Consider the following 25,356-nt stretch of genomic DNA (forward strand, 5'->3'; position numbering starts at 1 on the left):
CATGTACTTTGGCAGAAAAAAATCAAAGAGCAAGTTATTATTTAAATGGAGAAAGATTGCAAAGTGCCGCAGTACAGCGGGACCTGGGGGTACTTGTGCATGAAACACAAAAGGATAGTATGCAGGTACAGCAAATGATCAGGAAGGCCAATTGAATCTTGGCCTTTATTGCAAAGGGGATGGAGTATAAAAGCAGAAAAGTCTTGCTACAGCTATATAAGGTATTGGGGAGGCCACACCTGGAATACTGCGTGCAGTTTTGGTTTCCATATTTACAAAAGGATATACTTGCTGTGGAGGCAGTTCAGAGAAGGTTCACTCGGTTGATCCCGGGGATGAGGGGGTTGACTTATGAGGAAAGGTTGAGTAGGTTGGGCCTCTATTCACTGGAATTCAGAAGAATGAGAGGTGATCTTATAGAAACGTATAAGATTATGAGGGGACTTGACAAGATGGATGCAGAGAGGATGTTTCCACGGGTGGGGGAGACTAGAACTAGAGGGAATGATCTTAGAATAAGGAGCCACCCTTTAGAACTGGGATGAGGAGAAATTTCTTCTCTCAGAGGATTGTGAATCTGTGGGATTCGCTGCCTCAGAGTGCTGTGGAAGCTGGGATATTAAATAAATTTAAGACAGAAATAGACAGTTTCTTAAACGATAAGGGGATAAGGGGATAAGGGGTTATGGGGAGCGGGCAGGGAAGTGGAGCTGAGTCCATGATCAGGTCAGCCATAATCTTATTGAATGGCGGAGCAACTCAAGGGGCCTTATGGCCTACTCCTGCTCCTATTTTTTATGTTCTTATGACATGAAGGATGCAAGTTTTGTCTTCTTTAACCTAACAAAGGTATTTACTCGCTGATAAATAAAAGGACTAACTTTTAGAGGTGTTTGTCACTCAACAATCCCATGTTGCTGGTGTAATTTTCCATTCATGCTGTTCTTCAGCCACATTATGCTGTGAGTGCTGTATAATTGGATGTCATTTCTACTTACATGCCCAACTGAATGGATAGAACACTGCCCTAGGGTACAGGAAAAAAATCAAGTAAAGAGCAAAGTACACAATGAAAAACACTGAAGGCTCACAGACATACAAAGAGTACAAAACAAACAGCAAAATGCAAAGAGTGCAAAGCACACTGCACACAACACAGAGCACCCAACATACAGCAGAAGCACAGATCGCAAAGTATGCAGCACATAGAAACCAATGTAAGGTACATAAGGTACATCAAGGAAACAAAGTATGTCCCTATCCCAAGAATGAAAAAATCAAAGAAATTTGAATGACCTCGTTTGATTAACTAAATGTTTCTGGGACTTCAGCCCAGATACACTTCTGTTGTTTCCAAGGAAGCAAATGGCCTCAATTTTAATACTTAAAACAATATCATAAATGATATATATAATATAATATAGATAGAAATTCTAGGTAATATATTAAAAATATCTGCACGCATTTTTTTTCATTCTAAATTCCTACATCCATGTTTATAATAGAAACTGTAAGTTTGTCACACTGTAATTACAGGGATGCTGCTGTAGCAGCTCAGTCCTGAGTCTCCCAGCTCCTTCAGCCGGCACTGCAGAGAAGCTCCTATGTCCCAACCAAACTCTCCTTCACTTCCCAAATGGCATCAGTTTTGCTGTTTAATTTAATAATATTAAATCAAAGTATTATATAAAAATAGCAACGAGTGAATTCTGTTTGCAAGCCTTGATCTAATTAATCCCCATCCCACCCCGCCCAACTCTTTAACCCTGCTTCATTTGAAGATTACCATTGGGCACAGTGCCCAATTTTCAGGTGCGAAACAGCCACTGAATGGTCGAATATGGCTTGCGGCATACGCGCACTCAGTCCATTGCAGAAGTCCACCGCTCGCCATGTTGATTCGGGTGCCCAATCGTCGTCCAGTTCAAAATGTTATACTTCATTGAATGAAGAGCCAGGAAGTGCAGAAGTTGTCCTCCTGGCTCTATATTAAAACTCACCACCACTCCCCACCCCCCGTCGCCCCATTCCCCCGCCGACCCTCTCTCCCGATTGCCTCATTTCCCCGGGGCTTATTTGTTGTCTTGGCTGGCATCCCAGTCAGATGATCTTGCTGGCCCCGAACAGGCGAGTTGCCTCTCGGGTTACGACTGCCGCCCACAGTTCCTGGCAATAAACAAAAGAGGTCGGCAGAAACATTTCCCGTGGTCCAGCCGCTGGTCGCTTTGAGTGGCAAATGTATCTAAAAAAAAAAGCTGTATTTAGGGAGATGATTAGTACAAAAACCATTCAGAAAATATGTGAGCTGGGTGTGTGGGGCTGAGGAATATGGTATCATTAAAATCAGGCAGAAAATATTGGAACTGTTTTTAAACAGAAGCAAGTCCTGTCACCTTTATTCATTTGGGTGCTGCATTTGTCCCAAAACATGGAGCAGATCTATCAAAAATCAGAGATTTGTTGTGCATAACAGTGAAGATATTTTTTTAAGCTGGAAGTCAAGTGGCTGCTCCATAATTTGTCTATACCATCAAAGCTGTTCAAATGGTTTGAGGTAGGTATCAGACTCCCAGATCATATACAGTGCAGGATTGATGCAAAATAAAGCTCCCTGTACATCAGTCATGTCAATGCAGTTTAGGCTGAGTGCCACAAGGTAACAAAGCGTAACCTTGCCAGTCTGTTGCATGCCACTGTTCAGTCACTGTCATTACACTCAGGATTCATTTCAAGTTTGAGTTCTTATTTGTGCTTATTACCATTTGCTCTGTGTCTTCCCACTACAATCCCTCTCTCCCTGCTCCCCACCCCAAGTACAGACAACTACGGTTGCTAAGCCTCTTACTTAAAGAGTAACTCATTGAAACCAGTTCCAGGTGATATCAATACCAATACTCTATTTAAAAATTATATTTTAAAAACAAGTGACAAGAAAATACCTAAAATACTGCTCATGTTAAGTTCTTTTTATGCAATCATTAATTTTTATAGGGTATGGCAACCTAGTGGTTATGGCCCTGAAATAAAAACAGAAAATGCTGCAAATCTCAGCGGGTCAGGCAGCATCCCTGGAGAGAAAAACAAATAGTTAACGTTTCAGGTCAATGACCCTTCGTCAGAACTGCAGAATTTTCGAAAAGAACAGATTCTTAAGGAGCACTGAAAGGGGGAGGGGAAGAAAGAACAAAAGGGAAGGTCTGTGGTAGGGTGGAAGGCAGGAGAGATTAGAGAGACAAAAGGGATGATTGGCCGAATTGAAATGTTAATGCCAGGAGTTAGAAAAAGGTTAGTCTAGATAGGGTGTGAATGGCGGGATAATGACCAGCTGCCATTGGAGACAGAGAGAAAAAAAAACATAAGATCGGGAGGGGAGAGGGAAAGGGAGCCAAAAATGGGCAGAGGTTATCTAAAATTGTTGAACTCAATGTTGAGTCCAGAAGGCTAAAAAGTGCCCAAACGAAAGATGAGGTGCTGTTCCTCAAGCTTGCATTGAACTTCATTGGAACGGTATAGGAGGCTGAGGACAGAGTTGTCGGAGTGGGAGTGGAGCGGAGAATTAAAGTGACAGGTGACCAGAAGCTCAGGGTCACAGTTATGGACTGAATGGAGGTGCTCCGCAAAGCAGTTACCCAATCTGCATTTGGTCTCCCCAGTGTAGAGGAGACCACATCGTGAGCAGCGAATACAGCATACTAAATTGAAAGAAGTACAAGTAAATCACTGTTTCACCTGTTAATGTCTGTAAGCTTGCAATGTTGTAGCCGTTGACCTGTGGAGGATGCGTGAGTGCCAGGAGATTTACTCGGCCACATCCTCCACCAGGATCAACTAGGAGAAATGTTAGGTCCTGGTGGGTCAGTGGCGGGTGGACTCCCTGCCAGAGGAGCTCAGGCCTTTTGCCTGGAGCACGACCCATCTCCTCTATCTGGGAGTCTACCTTAGCCCCAATGAGGAAACCTGGCCGGCGAACTGGCAAGAGCTGGAGGCCAAGGTCGGCGCTCGCCTAGGGCGCTGGACAGGACTGCTCCGAGTGCTGTCCTACAGGGGTCGAGCAGTAGTCATAAACCAGCTGGTGGCTGCTATGCTGTGGTACCGGCTGGTCACTTTGACCCCTCCCCTTGCGTTTGTCACCAAGATACAGAAGAAGTTGGTGTATCTAGCGACTTTCCGTCTTCAGACCCTGCAGAGATACCTTTACGTCGAGCCCCTTCCTAGGTGGCGTGCGCTGGCGATGTATTTCTTCCGCCAGCAGTACAGCCTCAATTACGACACGCAGCTCCTGTTTGTGAGCCTGGGGGGCGTCAGGATCCCTGTGTAGGGGCTACCTATCTTTTACCAGGAACTCATCGGGTCTGGAACAAAGTCACCACCAAGCGCAGCTTTCCATGGTCTGGAGTGGCGGCTGTCCTGCAGGAGCCGCTGCTCAGGAATCCGTACCTCCACAACCGCAGTTTTAGGTGGCAGGCAGACGAGAGGGCTGTGGCTGGCAAAGTGACCAGGGTCAGGGACCTGCTCGATGGCGGAGGAGCGGGCTGGATGGCGCCAGACGTGCTGGCACGGCGCCTAAACTGGGCCAACATCCACTGCGCGGCCGATGCCTTCAAATCGCTAGAAACAGCGCTGGGCCTTTACTCCGTTAGGTGTGTCGAGGAGGCTCAAGCACGTGGGGAGATCCCGTCCAAACTGATCCCCATCCGGACGGAATTCTTCATCGGCGCCAAGCCCCGAAACCTCCCTCAGGAGCCGGCGCCTCACAACTTGAGCCACCTCGGGGAAATCCACTCCGTGCCTTTCAGTTCTGCACAGAGGGGTTTCCTGTACGGGCTGCTCCTGCACACTCTCCACCTTGCCATCCTCGTCTGCCGTCCGGACACGCCATGGCGCACCATCTTGCTGTGTGGAGGAGGCGGGGGTCCCCGATGGAGTGCACTCTACACGGGAGTTCTCCCACTATTTATTGGGGACTTGGCCTGGAGGGTGGTGCACGGAGCAGTCCCATGCAACAAATTTTTAAGTCGGTTCACGGGCTCCCAGGCCGCCTGCAATTTCTGCAGTCTGGAGGAGTCTGTGTTCCATGTTTTTATGGAATGTACGAGGTTGCAGCCCCTATTCCACTATTTAAAGAGGCTGCTCCTCAAATTTTGTTTGCACTTCAATCCCACATTCCTAATCTTTGGCCACCCTGAGCGGAGGGGAGCGGGTAGGTCCGAAGGCCTCCTTGTAGGACTGCTCCTGGGCACGGCCAAGGGTGCCATCAGCTGGTCCAGGCAGCAGGCGGTCGAGGGGGGTCATTCAGCCTGACTGCCTGCCTCTCTTCCGCTCTTACATCCGCGCCAGGATGTCCTGGAGATGGAACACGCGGTGTCCACTGGTACGCTCGCGGCTTTCCGCAAGAGGTGGGTGCCAGAGGGACTGGAGTGCATCATTACCCCCGGCAACCAAATTTTAATTTGATTTTATATGTTTTAAAGCTTAATTTGTTTAATTGCCGGGTTTTAGTGTCCCCCTCCCCTTTTATAGGGGTCACTTGTATAATTTATGGTTTTAGTGCCCCAAAAAAAACAAAAAAACCCCACAAAAAATCACCAAACTAAAAAACAAAAAAGGGCCTTGAAAAGTGTTTGGAGTGTCCCCAGATCAGGGGGCACTTGATTTAACTGTTTAAGTTTATTTTGCAAAAAGAGTTGTAATATTGTAGCTCCACACTGTGGATGTGGACATATTGTGTTACTGTAACTAAAGGTGAATAAATGAGTCAGCTGACCAGAAGCTTCCAGAACTTCTGTGATGCTGTCTGCCATTATAGAAAGCTGCTTGTGCTGTGCTCTGTGAATATATCACATTTGGCGACGAGATGGGATTTTTCGGATGATATAAAGCTGAAATTTTTCTGGTGAAGGATTCAGCCAGCTGACAGAGACTTTGGAAGCTTCTCTGTCTTTGGAAATAGCTACAAAATCCGAGGTAAAAAAATGAGCACACTGCCTGCACTGCAAAGACAAAATGGCAGCACCCATAGCAGTAATGGGACACTTAGGTGAAAATAATCGCAACCAGGACAGGTTTAAGGCGTATGTGGACCGGCTAGAAATGTATTTCACTGCAAATAATATCATCTAAGTTCCAGAGAATGCTGATCAGAACCGGGCTGTGTTGGAACGTAAGAGAGCGATTTTCTTATCTGAAGCATGTCCGGAATTGTATGAAACCCTGGTAAATCTGCTTGTGCCTGATGAGCCAAAGGATACTACGTTTAAAGAGATTTGAATGAAGCTGGAGCAGCACTACAACCCGGTATCCTTAGAAATTGCTGAAAGCTATCGTTTTGGTATACAAAATCAAAAGACTGATGAAATTATCAGTGAGTATCTTGTAGCATTAAAAAAGCTATCTATTCACTGTAATTTCGGAAACTTTCAAAACCGAGCATTGAGGGACCGTTTTGTTCGTGGGATGAAAAATTATGCGATCAGAAGAAAGTTATTGACGACAGATGATTGACTTTTGAGATTGCTTGTCAGACAGCGAGGTCGATGGGCATGGCCGATCAATATTCCCGAGAATTTCATAATAATTACAGTCGACAGGCAACCGAGGTGAATCGTCTGCAGGTTCAAAGTAAAAGGCGGTGGGGGCCCAAAGTCTCAGAAACTGGAAATTGTAACAGAGCATTGAAGTCGTGCTATCAGTGCCTGGGACACACATTGCTCAAAGTTGTCCCTATGTGAAAGCAGAGTGTTTCTTCTGCAGAAAGACTGGGCATCTTGCGAAGGCATGCCAACTGAAGGGTAAACCAGCTTTTAAAGCTATGAGTAGAAATCCCCAGAGACTACATAGCATGGAAGACCAACAACAGGAATAGGAGATATTAAAGTTACACATCATCAAGAGCACGAGTTTAATGGACAGCGATTCGAAAAGTATCAAAATCCACATAGAGGTTGTGGGGTTCAAGATACCAATGGAATTCGACACGGGTGCATCCGTGAGTATAGTACCAGAGTCACTACACCTCAAAAAATTGCTTGATTTCCCATTGGAGAAAGCCAAGATAGAGCTGCGAGGCTACTCGGGAGAGAAAATTCCTGTGGTAGGTCGTCTCACTGTACTGGTGAAATACAAGGATTAATTTCAGAACTTGCCTCTAATAGTAGTGAAAGGAGACAAGCCTGCCTTACTCGGAAGAAATTGGTTGAGATCACTGAAGCTGGAATGGAATGAAATTTTCCGTGTTGAAACGAGATTTGCATCAACGGATGATGTTATCAAGAGTTATCCGAAGGTGTTCAGCGAAACGGGCAGTCCGGTCCAAGGCTTCAAGGCAAGTGTCAGGGTACAGAAGGACGCTAGATTGGTTTACTACAAGCCACATTCCGTACCATCGGCACTCAAGGAGAAAGTTGAGCAAGAACTCAAAAGACTAGGGACTGAGAACATTATTTGTAAGATAGATCGATGTAATTGGGCTATACTCATTGTTGTTGTCCGATGGTAAGGTAAGATTGTGTGGTGATTATAAAGTAACTGTAAACCAGGTTCTAGAGGGTAATGTCCCCAATACATTGCCAAATATAGAAATTTGTTCACAACACTGACCGGTGGTCAGATCTTCTCAAAACTGGATCTTACGAATGTCTACTTACAGCTTGAACTAGATGAAGAGTCCAAGTCATGCTTGACTATAAATACTCATCTCGGCCTATACCAATTTAATAGGCTACCATTTGGAATGTCTTCCGTCCCTGCCATATTCCAAGGGGTGATGAACCAGATTTTGCAAGGTTTTGAAGAGGTAGTATGTTATTTGGATGACATACTAATTTCAGCACCAAATAGGCAAATTCATAACAACATATTGAATGAAGTCCTCAAATGGCTAGAGAAGCACAGAGTATGAGTGTCTGCTCGTAAGTGTGAGTTATTTCAAAACTCAGTGGAGTACTTAGGGTACAGAGTAGACAAAGATGGTTTCCATCCAACCATGGGAAAACTGGATGCAATTAGAAATGCACCCACTCCCAGGAATGTCACTGAACTTCGTTCATTCTTGGGTCTTTTGAACTATTATGGGAAGTTCCTACCAAATGTGGCTACAGTATTACATCCACTGAATGAATTATTGAAAAAACAGGTCCATTGGAAGTGGTCAAAAGAATATGATACAGCATTTAAGGAATGTAAAAGCAAATTGGTAGAGAACACTATGTTAGTTCACTATGACATATCTAAGGGGATTAAGCTCGCATGCAATGCCTCTCCATATGGAATTGGGGCAGTAATCTCTCATGTATTACATAGTGGGGAGGAAAGACCAATTGCTTTTGCTTCACGCACTCTCAGTACCAGTGAGAGTGATTATGCGCAAATCGAAAGGGAAGCTTTGGCATTAATTTTTGGGGTCAAGAAGTTTCACAAATACTTGTATGGGCATAAGCTTACTATCATTATGGACCTAACCCCTAACAGCAATCCTCCATCCAAAGTCCCCAGTTCCAACATTAGCTGCAGTCCGAATGCAGAGATGGGCTTTGATTTTGTCAGCATATACGTATGACATTGATTGCAGATGATCAGCTGATGCAATGTCTAGATTGCCTTCCCCATCACAAGTTACACCTGATAGGGAAGAAGTATTTTATTTTTCATACATTGATGAGCTGCTGAAGAGATTGGTAGAGCAACCAAACGTGACCCAGTGATGTCAAAGGTGTATGATTAAATTGCAAATGGATGGCCAAACCAGATGACAGGCAAAGATATTCATCCATTCTTTATTCATGGAATGAATTATCAGTTGAAAATGATTGAATCATGTGAGGTGCAAGAGTGGTTATACCAAATAAATTCAGGTCCAAATTATTTGGAGACCTCCATGACCAGCACCTGGGAATGTGCTTGACCAAGAGTTTTGCACGCAGTTATTTATGGTGGCCAGGTCTTGATAAAGATATAGAGTACATCTTGAGTCAGTGTACGACATGTCAATCGGTAAGCAAGCAACCACCATCTCGTCAGGTGTTAGGGTGCGCCCACAATGCGCAGTTTACCGAGCTCTCAATCTGCCATTTTTCAGAGACAGGAGAAGGTGCAGCAGGGTGATCATAGTAGGCAGAGGGCCAGGAAATTTAGTTCCGATGCGAATGAGGCACTTATAACGGCAATTGAGAGTAGATGGGGGGAGTTTAGTGGGAGGGGTCGAAGTAAACCCCCACCCCCCCCCGCCAGCCCACCCCACTGTTGTAAGGAGATTTTGGACCTGTGTTGTAGATGACATTCCCAGGGACCACCAGCAATGCAGGAAAAGGTGGTGACCAATGCAGGATCATAAGAGTAATATTTTTATTCATGCACTCCTTGATTACTTAAATTATAAATCTGACATATGTCGCTGTAGGTAGGCTTAGTGTTGCACCTGTTTTGCCATGAATGATCGTTACATATTATTAGGACTGCTTTTTGACATCTTAAACAATGTTTCTGCACGTCAATGTCTTCCTCTTGAACTACGTGCAACTACCAGGGCCATTAAACAGAGGACTGTATTAAATGCACACAGTATGGTATAAGTGCTTTGATGACTATCTGTGTGTGCCACAAGAGCAAAACTACACTCTGGTAACCATTCCTATTGTCATTTTTCCAGGAAAAGTTGTCGCACAATCGCCGCGAGCAGCGACAGACAGGTGGTGGTCCGCCCAATTCGCATCCCTTAACAGATCTGGAGGAGCATGTGGCTGGCTTAATTGGCACCTCCTGAAGGTCAGCTCCTCATGCGGGTGCTGAGCCCATGGTCAAAACTGCAGGTAAGTCCTGCAAAATCCCCGGGCTGGGTTGGGGTCATATGATGCAGTGTCTGTGTACTCGGGTTGGGGCAATGTGATGCAGTGTCTCTCAGTGACATATAATGCAGTAGTGGTGGTCCTTCAAATAAGCCTGCACTATGTGTCCTTACTCATGTCACCCTGCCCCCTCCCTGCTGCTAACCACTCATCTGTTGTTTTCTATTTTTCGGATGAGGATTCTGAGGTGCCACGTCATCCTATGCAAGCCTCCACCTCAGCCCATCACATGTGGATCGAGGAGGAAGATGAGGGCTGCGCTGAGGACCCTCCATGGGAGAAACAACATCATGAAGCTGTTGCGGAGGGCGGGGCTAGTGGTGGCGGGAGTGGAGGGGATGGTGAGGGTGTTGGGGGTGGAGGGGGTGTTGGGGGTGGAGGGAGTGGTGGGGGGGTGGAGGGGGTGTTTTGGGTGGAGATGGTGTTGGGAGTGGAGCTAGTGCTCGGGTTGGAGTGGGTGTTGGGAGTGGAGGGGTTGGAGGGTGTGTTGGGGGTGGAGGCAGTGGTGGGGGTGGAGGGGTTTGAGGGGTGTTGGGGGTGGAGGAAGTGGTGGGGGTGTTGGGGGTGGAGGGAGTGGTGGGGGTGGAGGGGTGTTTTGGGTGGAGGTGGTGTTGGGGGTGGAGCTGGTGCTGGGGTTGGAGGGGGTGGAGGGGGTGTTGGGGGTGGAGGGGTTGGAGAGGGTGTTGGGGTGGAGAGAGTGGTGGGGTGGAGGGGTTGGAGGGGGTGTTGGGGGTGGAGGGAGTGGTGGGTGGAGGGTGTGTTGGGGATGGAGGTGGTGTTGGAAGGGGTGTTGGGGGTGGAGGGAGTGGGGGGCTGGAGGGGGTGATAGGATGTGGAGCGGTTGGAGGGGGTGTAGGGGCTGGAGCTGGTGTTGGGGGTGGAGGGGTTGGAGGGGGTGTTGGGGTGGAGGGAGTGGTGGGGGTGTTGGGGGTGGAGGGGGTGTTGGAGGTGGTGTTGGGGGTGGAGGTGGTGTTGGGGTGGAAGGGTTGGAGGGGGTGTTGGGGGTGGAGGTGGTGGTGGGGTTGGAGGGGGTGTGGGGTGGAAGGGTTGGAGGGGGTGTTGGGGGTGGAAGGGTTGGAGGGGGTGTTGGGGGTGGAGGGGGTGATGGGGTGGAGGGGGTGTTTTGGGTGGAGGTGGTGTTCGGGGTGGAGCTGGTGCTGGGGTTGGAGGGGGTGATGGGGGTGGAGGGGTTGGAGGGGGTGTTGGGGGTGGAGGTGGTGTTGGGGTTGGAGGGGGTGATGGGGGTGGAGGGGTTGGAGGGGGTGTTGGGAGTGGAAGGGTTGAAGGGGTGTTGGGGATGGAGGGGGTGTTTTGGATGGATGTGGTGTTGGGGTTTAAAGGGGTGTTGGGGGTGGAGCTGGTGCTGGGGTTGGGGAGGATGTTGGGGTGGGGGTGTTGGGGGTGGAGGGGTTGGAGGGGGTGTTGGGGGTGGAGGTGGTGTTGGAGTTGGAGGGGGTGATGGGGGTGGAGGGGGTGTTGGGGTGGAGGGGTTGGAGGGGGTGTTGGGGGTGGAAGGGTTGGAGGGGGTGTTGGGGGTGGAGGGGTGTTTTGGATGGAGGTGGTGTTGGGTGTTAAAGGGGTGTTGGGGATGGAGGGGGTGTTGTGGGTGGAGGGGGTGTTTTGGGTTGAGGTGGTGTTCGGGGTGGAGTTGGTGCTGGGGTTGGAGGGGGTGTTGGGGGTGGAGGGGTTGGAGGGGGTGTTGGGGGTGGAGGTGGTGTTGGAGTTGGAGGGGGTGTTGGGGGTGGAGGGGGTGATGGGGTGGAGGGGTTGGAGGGGGTGTTGGGGGTGGAAGGGTTGGAGGAGGTGTTGGGGGTGGAGGGGTGTTTTGGATGGAGGTGGTGTTGGGTGTTAAAGGGGTGTTGGGGATGGAGGGGGTGTTGTGGGTGGAGGGGGTGTTTTGGGTGGAGGTGGTGTTCGGGGTGGAGCTGGTGCTGGGGTTGGAGGGGGTGTTGGGGGTGGAGGGGTTGGAGGGGGTGTTGGGGGTGGAGATGGTGTTGGGGTTGGAGGGGGTGTTGGGGGTGGAGGTGGTGTTGAGTTGGAGGGGGTGATGGGGGTGGAGGTGTTGGAGGGGGTGTTGGGAGTGGAGGAGTTGGAGGGGGTGTTGGGGGTGGAGGTGGTGTTGGAATTGGAGGGGGTGATGGGGTGGAGAGGTTGGAGGGGGTGGAAGGGTTGGAGGGAGTGTTGGGGGTGGAAGGGTTGGAGGGGGTGTTGGGGGTGGAGGTGGTGTTGGGGTTGGAGGGGGTGATGGGGGTGGAGGGGGTGTTGGGGGTGGAAGGGTGGAGTGGGTGTTGGGGGTGGAGGGGTTGGAGATGGTGTTGGGGGTGGAATGGTGGTGGGGCTGGAAGGGCTGAAGGGGGTGTTTGGGGTGGAAGGGTGGTGGGGATGGAGGGAGTGGTGGGTGTGGAGTGAATGGAGGGGGTGATCCAGTCAGCACATCTTTTAGCTGCGGCCGCAAGTTCCTTGGAGGAAGTCACATTCACAGGTTTTGTCCCATCCAAGGTAGCGGGTCCAATTCATGTGCAGCAACGCACCCCTAGGGTTGAATTCCATATGCCGTCTCTTCGGAGGTTGAGTCGCCAAAGCCGGTCTGCTGAAAGACAGGCAGAAGCACACCTGGATATGGTGGGATTGCCAAGGGAGATTGTTGAACTCGGTCGAGAGCTCTTCCAGGCCCTGGATGGCATTTCCGGCAACATTACGGCATAATCTACGGCACAATCTGCGGACATGTTACTGATTCCAGCTGTGATCTGGGACAACACTGAAGCTGTCAATGTTCTGGGGCAATTGATAGTGTCGACTTTTGGCACTGCAGTCCCCAGTGTCATACCACCCAGACCGACAGCACCTGCGAGTGGGGAGGCTGAGCAAGAGCCTTCCGACTCAGAAGCCGGGCCTTCCATCGCCCGAGCTTCTCCAGGGGGTCCAATGGCATCTCCATTGTCTCTCCCCCAACAACAGCAGTGTTCTGCATGCCTTGCTGCACACCGTCTTGGTCCTAACACAGATAAGGGTAGGGGCAAGAAACGAGGGGGGGATTGAGATCTGGGGGGGGAAGATGGCCGCAGTTAAAAAAACATTTGGTGCAGGGTTTTTTTTGTTGTTTTGCTGTAGTTTTCCTGTTTTGGTTATTTTATTAAAGTTTTTAAAGTTTTACAAATTGTGTTCAAGTTCAAAATGTATTTAAGTTGCAAAATTAAAGTTTACAAAGTTTCAAGAATGTACAAATGTTTCATAAATTTACAAATGTTTTATAAATTTTTTTGTTCACCTTAACCATTCTTGTGCAGTGTCTCATTTGTAGAATAAGAGGGGGAATAGTCAATATGGTGGGATAGAGTGGGCAGGCAAAGGGGAAACCTGCCTTTCATTGTTCAAGCAAAGCGTTGATTTATGAACTGCTGATGTAGTAGTGGCATGTGTTCATCGCCAGGCTCCTCATCTTCCTCCTCGTCCTCCTCATCGCCCTCCTTGTCCTCCTCCTCCTCCTCCCCTCTCCCCTGAGGTGATCCTGCAGTCCCCAATGGCAATTCCGGTCTCCTCATGATGGCTAAGTTGTGTCGCATGCAGCGCACCACAATGAACTCAGTGACCTGCTGAGGGGATTATTGTAGACTGCCTCCAGGCATCGGAAGCATTGCTTGAGCACTCCAATTGTCTTTTCGATGAAGTTGCGTGTGGCCAAATGGCTGTCATTATAGCGATGCTCAGCTTGTGTCTGAGGTTTCTGGAGGGGAGTCATGAGCCAGGTGGCAAGGCCGTAACCTTTGTCCCCGATCAGCCAACTCTGGCCTTGTGGCTGACATTCAAACAGGCATGAGACACTGCTCTCATACAAGATGAAAGCATCATGGATGCTCCCTGGAAACTGGGCGTTGACTGCTGTGATGCACTGAGTATGGTCGCACACGATCTATACGTTCAGGGAGTGGAATCCCTTTCAGTTTTGGTAAACCTCTGGCTCCTCTAAAGGTGCTCGCAGGGCGATGCGCGTACAGTCAATGGCACCCTGAACCTTGGGGAAGCAAGCAAATCGTGCAAAACCTATAGCCCTCTCATTCTGTGCCTCCCTGATCATTGGGAACTTTATAAAGTCCATCCTATAGTGCAGTAGTCATCTGACGAATGCAGCTATGTGTAGTGAGCTGTGAAATGCAGCATATGTCTCCTGCTGATGCTTGAAAGGAGCCAGAGGCATAGAAATCAAGTGCCACAGTCACCTTCACCTCAATGGGCAGTGCAGTCCTGTTCCCGCTGGCAGGCTGTAGATCTGCCTTTATCAGCTGGTATATCTCTGTGACCATCTCTTTTCAGAAGCACAGCCTCCGAACACACTGTGCCTCAGACAGCTGCAGGTATGAGCGCTGTTCCCTGTAAACTCGTGGGGGGTAAGGTCTCCTCACCATACGTCTGCGAGCTCTTTGATTACGCTCATAATGCTCTTGAATAAGCCTTCTTCCAGCTCGATGCTGCATAGAAAAAGCAGCCAGCAATAATGGCAGAGATATTATAGCCTCCATTCTTTTAAATGTCCTCAAATATCCTCAAATGGCCTTAAAACGAACTATAAACTCACAAAAACCTCAATGTGTAAAACGCAGCCTTCCCTCCAAATCCTTTATGCACTGAACTTCTGCTCTGTTTTCCAAGATGGCGTCGTTAGCACCGGGTGCGTCGTGGGTCCAACCTTGTAAGACTTGAGTTTTCCCGGCGGGTTTCTTGGCAGGCAGTAAAAATGGTAGTATCGGCGAATTTCCCGCCTGCGGCAATAGCAGGACATTGAATGCCGATTGACATCATAAAAACAGTGAAAAAAACGGGCGAGCAATAATTTTTACCACTGGCGCAAAACCATTGCCGAATTTTCCGCCCGGGCACTAAATTTTGTGTGCCGCGTTTACCAACGCCCCCCCCCCCCAAAAAAAAACACTTTTTCCGTCCTGTCACGGCAGTAAAACAATGGTAAATGGGCGCAAACCTGCCGAATTTCTAGCCCACACTCTTTGGCCGCAATTTCCCGTGACCTCGGCAGGTCCGGTGCGGCCGGAGTCAGTGGCGGGTCCCAACCTTGCTGCTGGCTCCAGCCCACTGCGTAGAAATGATTTTACGCTGATTGGGCTTGTTAAGCCCGCCCAGCACATTTCCCAGCTAGTTGAAGGAAGTGGCTCTGATGATGTCATTTAATTACATCATCAGAGCAAATTTACTTTAACAGTTGTGCTGCTAGTGTTCTGCAGCATTGAGGTACTGCAAGCACTGACAAGCACTGCACAAAGGTGCACGGCTGCACCCAGGCTCTCCCATGACTCCCTCCATATGCTTATGGAGGGAGTCACAGCACGCAGGTTCTCTTCCTTTCCCATGAGCGGAAGAGACCCCCCCAGGAGATCAATGCAGCCTGGTTGCATATTGCACAAGAGGGCACAAGTAGGGAAGACGACAGGAGAACAAGGCTGCAGCGGAGCAAAGCTTTCAATGATTCAGTGGATCACAAAACGTTACTGCAAAGCCACACTCAACCTCATGCTGCTGTGCCACTCATCACATCCCCATCACTATGCTGTCTCTACTTTACACCTACACATCCTTACTCACACCAACTTACTTTGCACCTTCATCCATCTCTCTCTATGTACATTACCACTTCCCCATCTCACTACTCACCCCTCACACTCACCCTCATCATAGTCCAATCATACCAACTAACAACACACAAGGGTAGGCATTTGGGTGTTTTAGCCAATGTTCATGTGAAGTTTTTGTTAATCTGCTGTCTAATATTGTAATCTTTATTTTCAACACTTTGCATTCTTGGGCAGATTTGTGTGCAGCTTTAGAAGTGACTTAGTGAGTTGCAGTGAATGGTGAGACATAACAGTATCCCCACAATGGTAATTAGTGTGAAAGGAATGGCTTGGGCATTGTACGGATGCTTTATGGTGTTGGTGTGGGGTGGTGCCAACCTGGCACATCATGTGGCAACCAGGGTGTACAGTGTCAAGTGAAGTAAATATAGCCATCCCTGGTGTCCTGGGCAGCAATGTAGTCCAGTGCTGATGCCCTGTGTCCTGTGCACCATCAGTTGATTGCAGAGAAGGTTGGTGTTGTTGGTGTTGCTGGTGTGCCTGGTGCTGCTGGTGTTGGGGCTGATCGTGGTGAGATTTTGAGGACCAAGGTGAGATAGTTTCAAGGGCACCCATGCTAATGTAATAGATGGCAGGGGAACTTGAGATGACAGAAGCGATCTGTCAATGGTGCGAGAGGTTGTTCCAATGAGGTGACACTGGATAGAGAGATTGTTCCAAACACTTGCAACCTGCATAAAGCTAAATGTGCCTTCCAAATGCAGTAATGCAGCTTTTGATCTTGGAAAGTAAACAGCTGTGAGATGGGAGCTTTTATAGCACATTTGATGCTGTCAAGTAAAAAAATGAATTCATGTTCACACAACTTCTGACGTCCTTACCTGACGTGATCCCCGAGCAGTGTAAACCTCGTGAACGACCTGATAAAATGGTAAGTTCAGCTCAAAATTCTTTTTAATAGATTCTTAACAAGGTCATAATGACCTAAATTGCCACCCCCACTGCTGCGTGCCGGGTCTGTTCAGCGTTGACAGACCCGCTATCTGGGAAAGTAGTGTGGTGGTGGGTTGACAGTGGGTTCCTGACCCATTGTCAATCATTTTAAATTTACAGCTGACTCGTCACCCATTCCATCCTCTGAGTAGCGGAAATTTTTTTGCCTCTGTGTCTACTCTATCATAACCTTTCATAATTTTAAAGACTTCTATTAGGTCACCCCTCGGTGCTCTCTTTTCAAGAGAAAAGAGACCCAGTTTGTTCATCCTTTTCTGATAGGTATAACCTTCGAATTCTGACATTAACCTTGTAAATCTTTTTTGCACCTTCTCTAGTGCTTCTATGCCTTTTTAATAATATCACAACCAAAACTGCACACAGTACACCAAGTGTGGTCTAACCAAGGTTCAATAGAAGTTTAGCATAACTTCTCTACTTTTCAATTCTAACCCTTTCGAAATAAACCCTAGTGCTTGGTTTGCTTTTGTTATGGCATTATTGACTTTGTCGCAACTTTTAGTGATTTTTGTATTTGTATTCCCAGATCCCTTTGCTTCTCTGCCCCATTTAGATTCTTATTTTCCAAGTAATATGTGAACTCCTTATTTTTCTTCCCAAAATGTAATGCCTCACGCTTATCTATGTTGAAATCCATTTGCCAATTATATGCCCATTCTGCAAGTTTATTAATGTCTTCTTGTAATTTGTTGCAAGTGTTAACTATCCCTCCCAATTTGGTGTCATCTCCAAATTTAGATATTTTGTTTGTGATTCCAAAGTCTAAGGGCTAAATATTCAGGGGCTTAATGCCACCTGTTATCAGCTGGTGGCGGGTTCTGCAGCGTCTTCCACTTTGCTCCTCTCTGTAGCACTGTCGGTAAGTATTAGCTCATTGGAAAAAAAATGGCGGCATAGTGATGTCAATCGGTGTACAATGCAAACTTAACGTCACCTCTCTGAACTTCGACCCGAGCACTGATTCAGAGCTGGGTCCTAAGCACACCAGGTCAACCTGGTAAGTTTGGATTTCAGCTTTTGGACTGTTTTTTTTTTATTTTATGAAAGTAATGGCTTCATGCAACAGATGTTAAAAGTTTTTTACGGTGTAGGTAGTGCTGCTGGGTGCTTGCAAGGCCTCGAATGGTAAAGGAGGGTCTCTGAGAAGACATAAAATGCTGCAAATACTCAGCTGCTCAGGCAACATCCGTGGAGAGAGGAACAGAATTCACATCTCAGGTCGAAATGCTGCCTGACCAGCTGAGTAGTTCCAGCATTTTATGCTTTCATTTCAGATTTACAGCATCCACTTGCAGAGGGATAAGGAAGACACAGAAGATTAAGAAGCCGAAGAGGAGGAAGCAGAAGGAAGGATGTAACCCATTCAGTCCCTTTCTGCCTGGGTTGGAATCATCCACCTGCAATACCAGTGAACGCAACTCCAACCCTTTTCCACATTTGTCCCACACCTTACATTCTCTCTGCTGTTGACCATACAGAGTTTTCTTGGCCACAATGCTGAATTAAAAGCCATCACAAAGCAAACCTTCCAATCCAACTGTATACATCTATCCATCCAATATGACATGAAGAAATCAACTCATCATCCTTCTGCATTCCTTTAGTGACTGTCTTGTCTGTGCCTTTGCCTATCCTACTGATGTCATGCAGTGCTACCCCAGTGGCTGCAGCATGGCTGGTGGAATGCTGCTGACTTTATTATTCTATTATCTCCATCTCCTCCTCCTCCCCCTCAAGGGTGGAGTTGTGGGAAAGCAAGGGCTGCATGCCAAAAGGATGATAATGTATGAGGATACCAGCATTTTTTTTATCCTTTCAGCCCCACCGTTGACCAAGGGCTCAGGCATGCCCCTGTCAAGAATGGCCTGCACCATCTCCTCCAAGGGGACGAGGTGATGCTGGGAATGGGAGATGTGCCTCGTGATTGTTGCAGATTGTTAGTAGGTGAGTGATTGGGGGTGGGAATCGTGCATTGAGCAGTGTGTGAGGCTAGTGGTGCAGTTGGTAGGAGACGGCTTTTGAAGATGTAGTCTCCTCCCACTTGAATTTCAGCAGAGGTCTGAGCCCATGAAGCTTCTTTGGGCACTGGAGCCAGGTGGTGGGGGCGACACTACAGGCAGTGACGGTTTCGGTGGTGAAGCCGCACTACCTTCTTACTGGAGGGCTTCCTGGCCCGTGGGTAGAAGACATCTCTTGCAGTTTTGGCCCCCTGCATAAAGCTGGAGTGCTGCATGTGAGACCCTGGGTGCCGCTTCTCTGGTTTGCTGAGCCATTTGTGTTAGTGCTGAAGTAGTTTTCCCATTTTTTGAGGTACGCAAGGGAATTCAGCTCTAAGAGCTGGATATTCACATTTGGGACTTCTTTTTAATGTAAAATTTTTCTTTGAAAGGCAGTAAGGGCTGAAAACTGCATTTTTCACTGCATTTTAATTTGTATTAATTCTGAGTGCATTGCCTTTTTAATTACTAACAATTCCTTGTGTGCGCCACTGCCTCACTCCCAGAGGCTGTAAAAAGCTTGAACACCGCTGGAAAATGTGCTGGGACGTCTGCACGTGGCATGCAAGGTTAGAGCTGTGCCACCAATTTCCAGCTCCTCAAACAAATTTATTCTCCTTAGCGCTGTGGCCATTTTCAGCGGCCATTAACAGCAAAGCTTATGAGAATATCGAACACAACAGTGTAAATTTTTGTCTTCATCACATGGGTAGTAATCTGACAGAGCCTATCCCCTGCTCGTTATAGAACCTATCTGATTTTCATTTTATTTCATTGATTTCAATGGAATGAAAGTCAGATGATTCTATAACTGGGAAGTAATTTGCTCTGCCAGAGTACCATCCATGCAGTGAAGACAGAAATTACTGCATTATGTCAAAGCCATAGATGCAAAGCAAATTGACATGTTTAAAAGTGGGACACAATCTGCCCCTCTTCTTCAGTCATTTAATTCAAATTTTCTGATCAATTTGTTTGCACTAAATTCCTACTTTCCTATGTTATGCTTAACACAAATTACTAGATAAATAATTATTTTGGTAAAAAAAAAACTGAATTAACAATTTACTTGGGAATTAAGGACCATGGGCTTAATTTTGGCTGAGCCCGTTTTTCGGCGCAATTACCGGAGTTGCGCCGCTTATGTAGGTTCCCAGATGCGGCGAAAAAAAATGTTGGAACTTTGGCCGCTGTCTGGCCTCTTCACTGCAGTCGCGCAGTGTGGACAGTCATTCTGCGCTGGAAAATGTGCCGGGACATCTGCACATGTGCAGTGGTGATTCATGATGTCCGCACATGCGCAGTAGCGCTGCAAGTCTGCAACAACAGTCCCAATTGATGTAGGTCTCTGTCAGTTTGAGAGCATGATGATGTTCTTCCTCCCTCTGTTTCTGGGCTTCTTTGGGTAAAATTCTCTGCATTTATTCTGCCTCCTTTGTTGGGCTAGGGGCGGGCAGGAGAACTGATAGAAATCATCGGCAGGCAGGAGCACTATCAGTTCTCCTGCCCGCCCCTAGCCCTGACCGAATGGCCTCCCGGAGCGTTGTCCCGCCCCTAGCCCAGGCCAAGTGGCCTCCCGCACCAGCCCACTGCCTTCCCGGGCCGAGTGCAGAAAGGTGAATTGCAGTTTGAAGATGAAGGTAGGATTTCAATTTTTTATTTCTTAGAAAATTGTTAGTAGTTTTTGTTTGCAAACATTGCTAAGGGTAAGGCCTGGTTGGTTTCGGTGCAGGTCCTCTCCGCTCCCCGCCCCTATCCCAGGCTGAATGGCCTCCGATGACCCTACCTGCGCCGATTTCTTTAACTCTCCGCAAGGGTTTTCTGAAGTGGCCACATACGCTGGCCTAAGTAGAAATGGAGGAACTATTAGCTGGCCAAAGTTACCTAAATGGGCAGAACTGGCATGGGTGGCTGGTACACGAACCTAAAAAAAATGTAACTAAGTGAGTTACGCTGGTGAAAATTGATTGGGGAAACTGGGGATTTTTAAGTTACGCCAGAAAAAGCAGGTTACTCCAAAAAAAACGGAGCAACTCCTGGCCAAAGTTGAGCCCATTAAGTGGTATGGAGCAAAGGCAAGGAATTGGAATTAGAAATCTGCAGCTGAAATGGCTTCAAACATGGCAGGGTAGGCTTGAGAGGCGTACTCCTAAAGTTAGAATCTCAGATTCATCCCTATAAAGCACACAGAACCTATGAGAGAGTTCATTACAACACAGTCCATTTACGAAAGGAAAAAGTTTCAGAGCTCAATACAATGAATGCTAGGAGTTTGTCGAAATGAACAACAGTTTATATTTATATAGCACCTTTAACATAGTAAAATATCCCAAGGCTCTCCACAGGACGTTATCAAACAAACATTGAACAGTAAAAATACACTAGTGAATATGAAATCTCCTGCTGTTCAGTCACTACATCACCAGTGATGGCAGGAGCTGCTGCCCTCTGCTGGATTACAATATCTCACACTATCAGATGAATAATGCTTTCCCGGAAAAATATGGAAGTGTGAAATGCCCATCACCAGCAGATTTTGCATTTTTCTTTCATAAGAACATAAGAAATAAGAGCAGGAGTAGGCCATTTGACCGCTCGAGCCTGCTCCGCCATTCAATAAGATCATGGCTGATCTGGTCTTGGCCTCAACTCCACTTTCCTGCCCGCTCCCCATAACCCTTGACACCCATGTTGTTCAAAAACCTGCCTATCTCCACCTTAACTATATTCAATGATCCAGCCTCCACAGTTCTCTCGGGTAGAGAATTTCAAAGATTCACAACCCTCTGAGTGAAGAAATTCATCCTCATCTCCGTTTTAAATGGACGACCCCTTATTCTGTAACTATGCCACCTAGTTCTAGATTCCCCCACAAGGGGAAACATCCTCTCTGTATCAACCTTGTCAATCCCCCTCAGAATCTTATGTTTCAATAAGATCACCTCTCATTCTTCTAAACTCCAATGAGTATAGACCCAACCTGCTCAACCTTTCTTCATAACCCCTTCATCTCAGGAATCAACCTAGTAAACCTTCTCTGAACTGCCTCCAATACAAGTATATCCCTCCTTAAATAAGGAGACCAAAACATGTACGCAGTACTCCAGGTGTGGTCTCACCTAAACTATGTACAGTTGTAGCAAGACTTTCCTACTCCATCCCTCTTGCAATAAAGGCCAATATTCCATTTGCTTTACGAATTACTTGCTGTACCTGCATGCTAACTTTTTGTGTTTCATGCACAAGGGCCCCCAGATACCTCTGTACCGCAGCATTTTGTGGTCTCTCTCCATTTAAGTAATAATTTGCTTTTGTATTCTTCCTATCAAAGTGGATAACTTCACATTTTCTCACAATATATTGCATCTGCCAAATTTTTGCCCACTCACTTTACCTATCTATATCCCTTTGCAGATTATTTGTAATCTTCACAACTTGCTTTCCCATCTATCTTTGTAACATCAGCAAATTTGGCTACATTACACTCAGTCCCTTCATCCAAATCATTAATATGGATTGTAAATAGTTGAGGCCACTGGTTCCCCACTAGTTACAGTTTGCCAACTTGAAAATGACCCATTTATCCCGGCTCTCTGTTTCCTGCTGGTTAGCCAATCCTCTATCCATGTTAATCTATTACCCTGAACCCTGTGAGCTCTTATCTTGTGCAGTACCCTTTTATGTGGCACCCTGTCGAATGCCTTCTGGAAATCCAAATACACCACAGCTACTGGTTCCCCTTTATCCACCTTGCTCGTTACATCCTCAAAGAATTCTAGCAAATTTGTGAAACATGATTTCCCTTTCATAAAACCATGCTGATTCTGCTTGATTGTATTATGATTTTCTAAATGTCCTGCTAATACTTCCTCAATAATAGACACCAGCATTTTCCCAATGACAGATGTTAGGCTAACTGGTCTATAGTTTCCTTCTTTCTGTCTCCTTCCTTTCTTCAATAGGAATGCTACATTTGCGGTTTTCCAATCCACTGAGACCTTTCCAGACTCCAGGGTATTTTGGTAGATTACAACCAATGCTTCCACTATCTCTGCAGCCACTTCTTTTAAGAACCTAGGATGCAGGCCATCGGGTCCAGGGGACTTAGTCTCTAGTGATAGTGATTGTTTTAAGTTCCACCTTCCCTATAGCCCCTTGATTATCTATTATTATTGGGATGCTTTTAGTGTTTCCTACTGTGAAGACCGATACAAAATATTTGTTAAAGTCTCTGCCATTTCCCGATTTCCCACTATTAGTTCTCCAGTCTCATCCTCTAAGGGACCAACGTTTACTTTAGCTACTCTCTTCCTTTTTATATAACTGTAGAAGCTCTTACATAGATGACCTGGAAGAGGGGACAGAGTGTAGTGTAACAAAATTTGCAGATGACACAAAGATTAGTGGGAAAGCGGGTTGCGTAGAGGATACAGAGAGGCTGCAAAGAGATTTAGATAGGTTAAGCGAATGGGCTAAGGTTTGGCAGATGGAATACAATGTCGGAAAATGTGAGGTCATCCACCTTGGAATAAAAAACAGTAAAAGGGAATATTATTTGAATGGGGAGAAATTACAACATGCTGCGGTCCTTGTGCATGAAACTCTTTTAGAAGTTAACAGAAAAACATTAAACCGTGCCCCCCGATCTGGGGGTCCTTGTGCATGAAACTCTTTTTGGAGTTCACCTGCAAAAACATAAAACATTAAACCGTGCCACCTGACTTGGGTGACACACCAGACATTTACAAGGCCCTTTTTTCCTTTTTTTGTTTTTTTTTTGTGTTTTTCATTTTTTTGGGGGTTTTTTTTGGGCGCTAAAATCACATTTTTTCAGTGCCCCCTATAAAAGGGAAGGGGACACTAAAAGCACCGGCAATTAAAACAAATTAAACTTTAAAATGTAAAATCAAATTAAAATTTGGTTGCCGGGCGTGATGATGCACTCCAGTCCCTCCGGTGCCCACCTCTCGCGGAAGGCCGCGAGCGTACCGGTGGACACCGCGTGCTCCATCTCCAAGGACACCCTGGACCGGATGTAAGAGCGGAAGAGAGGCAGGCAGTCAGGTTGAACGACCCCCTCGACCGCCCGCTGCCTGGACCGGCTGATGGCACCCTTGGCCGTGCCCAGGAGCAGTCCTATGAGGAGGCTTTCGGACCTACCCGCTCCCCTCCGCACAGGGTGCCCAAAGATCAGGAGAGTGGGACTGAAGTGCAGCCAGAATTTCAGGAGCAGCCCCTTCAAATAATAAAACAGGGGCTGCAACCTTGTGCATTCCATAAAAACATGGAACACGGACTCTTCCAGACCGCAGAAATTGCAGGCGGCCTGGGAGTCCGTGAACCGGCTTAAAAATTTATTGCACGGCACTACTCCTCCTTGTGCATGAAACTCTTTTGAGTTCACCTGTGAAAACATAAAAACAATAAACGGTGCCACCCGACCTGGGTGACACTCCAGACATTTTCAAGGCCCTTTTTTTCCCCCCTTTTTTTTTTGTTTTTTTTTTGTGTTTTTCTTTTTTTTTTTTGGTTTTTTTTTGGGCACTAAAATCACAATTTTCCCCAGTGCCCCCTATAAAAGGGAAGGGGGACACTAAAAGCACCGGCAATTAAAACAAATTAAACTTTAAAACGTAAAATCAAATTAAAATTTGGTTGCCGGGCGTGATGATGCACTCCAGTCCCTCCGGTGCCCACCTCTCGCGGAAGGCCGCGAGCGTACCGGTGGACACCGCGTGCTCCATCTCCAAGGACACCCTGGACCGGATGTAAGAGCGGAAGAGAGGCAGGCAGTCAGGTTGAACGACCCCCTCGACCGCCCGCTGCCTGGACCGGCTGATGGCACCCTTGGCCGTGCCCAGGAGCAGTCCTACGAGGAGGCCTTCGGACCTACCCGCTCCCCTCCGCACAGGGTGCCCAAAGATCAGGAGAGTGGGACTGAAGTGCAGCCAGAATTTCAGGAGCAGCCCCTTCAAATAATAAAACAGGGGCTGCAACCTTGTGCATTCCATAAAAACATGGAACACGGACTCTTCCAGACCGCAGAAATTGCAGGCGGCCTGGGAGTCCGTGAACCGGCTTAAAAATTTATTGCACGGCACTACTCCTCCTTGTGCATGAAACTCTTTTGAGTTCACCTGTGAAAACATAAAAACAATAAACGGTGCCACCCGACCTGGGTGACACTCCAGACATTTTCAAGGCCCTTTTTTTCCCCCCTTTTTTTTTTGTTTTTTTTTTGTGTTTTTCTTTTTTTTTTTTGGTTTTTTTTTGGGCACTAAAATCACAATTTTCCCCAGTGCCCCCTATAAAAGGGAAGGGGGACACTAAAAGCACCGGCAATTAAAACAAATTAAACTTTAAAACGTAAAATCAAATTAAAATTTGGTTGCCGGGCGTGATGATGCACTCCAGTCCCTCCGGTGCCCACCTCTCGCGGAAGGCCGCGAGCGTACCGGTGGACACCGCGTGCTCCATCTCCAAGGACACCCTGGACCGGATGTAAGAGCGGAAGAGAGGCAGGCAGTCAGGTTGAACGACCCCCTCGACCGCCCGCTGCCTGGACCGGCTGATGGCACCCTTGGCCGTGCCCAGGAGCAGTCCTACGAGGAGGCCTTCGGACCTACCCGCTCCCCTCCGCACAGGGTGCCCAAAGATCAGGAGAGTGGGACTGAAGTGCAGCCAGAATTTCAGGAGCAGCCCCTTCAAATAATAAAACAGGGGCTGCAACCTTGTGCATTCCATAAAAACATGGAACACGGACTCTTCCAGACCGCAGAAATTGCAGGCGGCCTGGGAGTCCGTGAACCGGCTTAAAAATTTATTGCACGGCACTACTCCTCCTTGTGCATGAATCCCAAAAAGTTAGTTTGCAGGTGCAGCAGATAATCAGGAAGGCGAATGGAATGTTGGCCTTCATTG

Source organism: Pristiophorus japonicus, chromosome 15 (assembly GCF_044704955.1).
Source record: "Pristiophorus japonicus isolate sPriJap1 chromosome 15, sPriJap1.hap1, whole genome shotgun sequence".
Lineage (NCBI taxonomy): Eukaryota > Metazoa > Chordata > Chondrichthyes > Pristiophoridae > Pristiophorus > Pristiophorus japonicus.